This window comes from Amblyraja radiata, chromosome 2, assembly GCF_010909765.2.
Source record: "Amblyraja radiata isolate CabotCenter1 chromosome 2, sAmbRad1.1.pri, whole genome shotgun sequence".
NCBI lineage: Eukaryota > Metazoa > Chordata > Chondrichthyes > Rajiformes > Rajidae > Amblyraja > Amblyraja radiata.
Genome location: NC_045957.1, coordinates 76,314,427 through 76,320,215, shown reverse-complemented (window position 1 = coordinate 76,320,215; position 5,789 = coordinate 76,314,427). Strand labels below are relative to the sequence as shown.

The 5,789-nt window shown below is 39.3% G+C and overlaps 1 long non-coding RNA gene across 1 annotated transcript; it reads left to right on the top strand.

Moving 5' to 3' along the window:
- The first annotated feature begins 1,437 nt into the window (after positions 1–1,437).
- LOC116984482 lies at positions 1,438–5,054 on the top strand. The gene is made up of 3 exons (XR_004415042.1): positions 1,438–1,551; positions 4,067–4,072; positions 5,045–5,054. It is a non-coding gene; the product is annotated as an uncharacterized LOC116984482 (long non-coding RNA).
- Positions 5,055–5,789: the final 735 nt, after the last annotated feature.

Sequence of the window (5,789 nt, the reverse complement as noted above, 5' to 3'; positions counted from 1 at the left end):
GTGTATTTTTATAAGATTTTTTCCTGTGTCATTCCAGGCACAGTGGCTCCATGTTGAGTCAAAGAGCATTCGGTAAGTTATCTCTGTTTACTGCCTTTACAATGGCATTGTTTCCTACCAAGGAAATGTCAGTCCGGTGCTGCTTTCTGATGCAACTGTCATCTGGAGGGACTCAGCCATGAACAGTGCAATTTGTCGTTGCCTAGCAGCTGGGATTACTGACCTGCCTTGTCGACTCCTCAGCCATTCTAACACAGCGTTCGCCCCTAAATACCATTAAAATTGCCTTCATCAACAGTACCAGCAGTTTCTCATTCTGGGTTGCTGAAATATTTTATCAGCAGCAGGGGAATGAATTGAGTTGGAAATGTTACAAACAGAGTGAGATACAGCAAAAACAGGAACAATTTCACTTAGTAATGCAGCTTGCCATCTGGTCTGTCAGCTCTGGCTCAGTTAGTAGCTTGTTTCTAAATCAGAAGGTCATGAGATCAGTCCCACCATGAAGGCTGGAGCGCTGATGTCTAGACTGACATTACTTTTTTTTTAAATAATATTTTTATTAGAAGCATAAATATATCATAATCAAAACACATTTTGTTTATCAATTACATATGTTAATAGATGGGATTCCAGCTATCAAAGTAGTAGGGGTCCTCATTTATCAATTGCATATTAACACTGCTTCTATTTGTTTATTTTTTTTCTATAGATAGGAAGAAAGGAGAAAAAAAACGATAAAAAAGAATAGAATACATTATCAATAATACAACTTTGGAGATAGGTCCGTAGATTATAAAACATAACTATTCATCTAATCCTGGGTTCAAGCTTCAGTCAGACTTCCGTGCCGGACCAATTTACCCTTTCAAAAAATCAATGAATGGTGACCATATTCTACCAATTAATTCTTGTTTGTCAATTAAGACAAGTCTAGTTCTTTCCAAATGTAAGGTCTCCGACATCTCCATAATCCACATTTTAATTGTGGGGGTTGTTGGATTTTTCCAAAATTTTAATATTAATTTTTTTCCAGTTATTATACAATAATCAAGGATGTTCTTTGGCTTGTTGTAAGTTTTAGGCTTTGTTCTGATATTCCTAATATTATTAGTTTTGAGTCGGGTATTAACAACTTCAGAAATTATTCAAAAAATATCCATCCAGAAATTTTTGATTTTTATACAATTTACAAACATATGAGTTAAATTAGCCTCTGAGTATTGACATTTATCACAGATAGGGAAGATATGTGGGAAAATTTGATTTAATTTTGTTTTAGAGTAGTGCTGCCTATGTAATACTTTAAATTGTATTAAAGAATGCCTGGCATTTAACGAGCATTGATGTATATGTTGTAGACTTTCATCCCAAATATCTTTCATTATAGGTTGGTCTAATTCATTTTTTTATGCTTGTCTATATAATTTCGTCGATGGGACCTCACTATCTAAATGAGTATTATAAATGTGAGATAATAATTTATCTGTATTAGGATGTTTATTCAAACATTCATCAAGAGTCTCTGGCTCTCTAATTCTGTATTCTTGTGTATGTGATTTAACATAATCTCTAAGTTGTAGATATCTAAAAAAGTTATTTGAGTGCAGTCCATAATGCTGTTGTAACTCCTGAAATGAAAGAAAAATACCTTTCCTTTAAAGATGTCCCACCTTTTTAATTCCATAATTTTTCCATTGTATGAAACCGTTATCCAACACAAAGGGTTTAAATGAAGGTTTATTTACAATGGAGAGAGAGAGTGATAAATTATCCATTTAAAAGTATTTTTTAATTGTTTCCAAATTTGTATGCCACTATATATTTTACTTCGGAGTCACGTGAGTGACTACGTGAAGACCCTGCCAGCACTCATGCGCGACATAGCATCACACGCAGTGCAACAGCGACGGGCGGGGGAATGAGCTCTCCCGCAATAGAGTTTAAAACGGACCTCCAGGTAAGTAAAACTTATTCTGAGGTCGTATTTTGTGAAACCCTTGCTGTGCTCTGTTTTATAGACAAGATGGACAAGGGCAAAACAACAAAGAAGGTCGCACCCCGTCCGACTGTGGTGGCCCAGGAGGGTTCCAGCAGTGGGGGGCGACCGGCGGCACATGGACCGCACTCACTGCGGTCCACAGTCACCGACGCAATTTCTGCAGAGCCGAGCCCAACGCCCCAAGCTGCTCAGCTCGAACCACCGCAGCAGGTTGGACGCAAGGCAAAGCAGAAGTCGGTCCGGCCGGTAGACTCCGATGAGTCTGGTCCGGAAGACACGCCGCCCGAGAGCGGCAAAGGTGACCGTTTGTCCCGCATGGAGCAGTTGATGGAGCAAATGCTCCAGCGGGACTTGCTCTGGAGATGGGGCAAGCCCGCCATGGGAGTGCATGCACACCCACAACAGTGCAATATCCAGCACTGTCCATCGCATGTCCCTCAGGAGAGGGGAGCGTTGGCGACCAGGGCTGGGCTGGTCAAGAAGAGGGGTCCATGGCTGAAGACAACAGCAGTATGCTGGGGGTGCAGGAACAGTAAGAGCTGCTGGGAGTGGTCAACCGCTACGCGGTAACACCGCGAGCGGGACAGCCGTTGCAGTCTAAACTGGCGGCCAGTATTGACTACCTGTCCTTCAACCCACTACAAGAACAGGTAGTAAATGAGGCGTTGGACAGATACACGCCCCCAGAGAATTGCATCTCACTCAATGTACCGGCCGTCAACAGCCAAATCTGGGGGTACATTGGGTTGGGCATACGAACACAAGAGGTAAAACTCCAAAAAATTCTGAAGCTCCTGACGTCAGCCATTACATCATATGCTCGTTCCGTGGATGGGGTCAAAATGACCAACAACCAGCAGGACACCCTGGCTCTACTGTGCAACACACAGTACGAGATTAACAGCCTGCGGAAAGATACCATCAGACCTGCCCTCAATCCCAAATTTGCAGGGTTGTGCAAATCTGCGACCTCACAACCTCAAATCCTGCTATTTGGAAAGGACCTGTCAAAGCAGGTAAAAGATCTGGATGAGGAGATGAAAGGGCTTGGACTCATGAGGGCAGGCCTCGGAACGAGCAAAGCCACACTTTTGTTCCAATTAATTCTATGTCCGGAAAATGAGCCAAATTGAGATTAGATTTAACAGGTTTGGGATGCTAGTTTCTGGGTTTGTGATGTATATTAATACATCATCTGCATATAAATAAACTTTATTAACTGTATCTTTAGTATTATACCTATATATTTCTGGATGGGCTCTAACATTTTCTGCCAATGGTTCAATAGCAAGGGCGAATAATAACGGGGATAGCGGGTATCCTTGTCTACAACCTCTGGATAAATTAAATTTAGGTGATAACATTTGGTTTGTCAATATTCTAGCTGTTGGTTAGTATATAAAAGCTTAACCCATGTGCAGTACTTCTCACCCAGTTGAAAATTTTCCATCACCGAAAATAAATAGGGCCATTCCAACGGATCAAATGCATTTTCAGCGTCTAGCAAAATGACTGCTAGATCTACATTAGCTATTCCATTTGAATATATAATATTAAATAATCATCTCAGATTATAAGATGAATAACGTTTTGGAATAAAACCTGTTTGATCAGGGTGTATTAATTTATGAATCACTATAACTTAATCAATGGGCTGGAATTTTGATTAATATTTTCTGATCAGTGTTTAAGAGAGCAATTGCTCAATATGAACCTGGGTCTTCAAGGTCCTTATCTATTTTTGGTATGTGTTATTATTGATTCGTTTAAAGTTTCTGGCAGTTTCTGTTGAGGAAAAGCGTAATTATACAATGTCTGTAGACGTGGAGAAATCAGATCATAAATTTTTTAATAAAATTCGGAGCTTAGGCCGTCAGGGCCTGTGGCCTTTCCATTTTTTAAAGATCTAATAGACGCTTCGATGTCTTTTACTGTTATTTCAGCACCTAGTAATACCCTCTCTTTCAGATCTAAACCTGTAAAATTACATTTCTGTAAAAATGATTCCATACTCGCAGAACGTTCTATAATTTTGGTCGAGTAAAGTGTTTGATAGTATTGTAGAAATCTGTCATTGATATCCTTGGCAATGTTAGTATTTCTCCCATATCTGATCTAATTTTATAAATTGTTTTTTCCCCATCCAGTTTTCGGAGTTGACGAGCCAATAGTTTTTGTGGTTTGTCACCGAATTCAAAATGTAATTGTTTAGTATGTTGATAAAGTCTTATGACTTGATCTGAATATATTTGTTTTAACTTTGTAATACTCAGTTCATATGGTATTGTTGGAGACGCTATCATTTGCATACTGTGTTAATCTAAAATTCGAACTGTACTCCCACCTTAAAATGGATGATCTCAGCAGTATGTGGGAGAAGACCAAATAAATTGTCCTTGATACACAATCCTGATTAATAAGTTCAAAAGTTATAGGAGCAGAATTAATCCATTTGCCCCCATCAAGTTTACTCCACCATCCAATCATGGCTTTCCTTCTCTCCATAACCCCTAACGCCACTACTAATCAAACATTTGTCAATAGTTTCCCCTAAACTAACATCTCTAAAAATGCTTATATCCTGTTTTTTTAATTGTTTGCTTGTCGATGAGAGTTGCTGTGGACTAACTGACTACCATTTTCCAGATTACAACAGTTACTACATTTACAAAGGTACAAAATAAGCCATGGTCTTATTAAATGTTGTAGTATGTATCAATTATCAAGTAGCATACTACTGCTTCTTTTCCTTATATTCTTACAGTATGTTGGCTGCAAGGTGCGTTAGGGAAATCAAATTAAACAAAAAAAAAAATAACGTGACTGAGAGGATGAAAAATATTATTTTCTTATTTTATTTTTGTTGTCTAAGCTGCAGGTTCTTCTCTTCCTTTAATTCAGAGGATTTATGCAGGGACAGATAGCTACTTAAATAAAACACTTCCTTAATTGCAAAGAAGTCTCCTCGGACAATATTGCTTGACATAAACATAAATCAGAACATAAGAAAGAAGAGTGGGTTAAACTATCCTGGTCTTTGAGTTTGCTCTTCTGTTCACAGAGATCATGAATGATGTTTCACCTCAAATCCATTCGTCACCGCTACCAACTTCTCTTAATTCTCCTGATATGTAGAAGTCAATCCATCTCTGTTCTGTATGAATCAATGACCTCTCCAAGGTAGAGCATTCCAAAGACTCACTACCCTTGTGCATGAAGAAATGTCTTCTGCCTCAGTTCGAAGAGGCTGCGATCACAGCCCGGGAAATCATCTCCTGAATTCTTGTCTTTTGAGCTCCTGTAAACACTTTGTAAAATTTCAAATGCTTAAAGGCAAGTCCCACCAGATTCAAGGACAGCTTCCTCACCGGTGTTACTAACCATTAGGAAGCTATGAATATATTCCTGATCCCCTAATTTTCCTCGTTAGGGTCCTTCCATTATTTATTTTATCTGCACTTTCTCTATAGCTGTAAGTCTCTATTCCGTACAGTTTGATTGTTTTTGTGTATAGATTTTTTTCCTGAATAGCATGCAAAACAAAGTGTTAGACAACAGACAATAGACAATGGATAATAGGTGCAGGAGTAGGCCATTCGGCCCTTCGAGCCAGCACCGCCATTCAATGTGATCATGGCTGATCATCCACAATCAGTACCCCATTCCTGCCTTCTCCCCATATCCCCTGACTGCTATTTTTAAGAGCCCTATCTAACTCTTTCTTGAAAGCATCAAGAGAACCCACCTCCACCGCCCTCTGAGGCAGAGAATTCCACAGACTCACCAC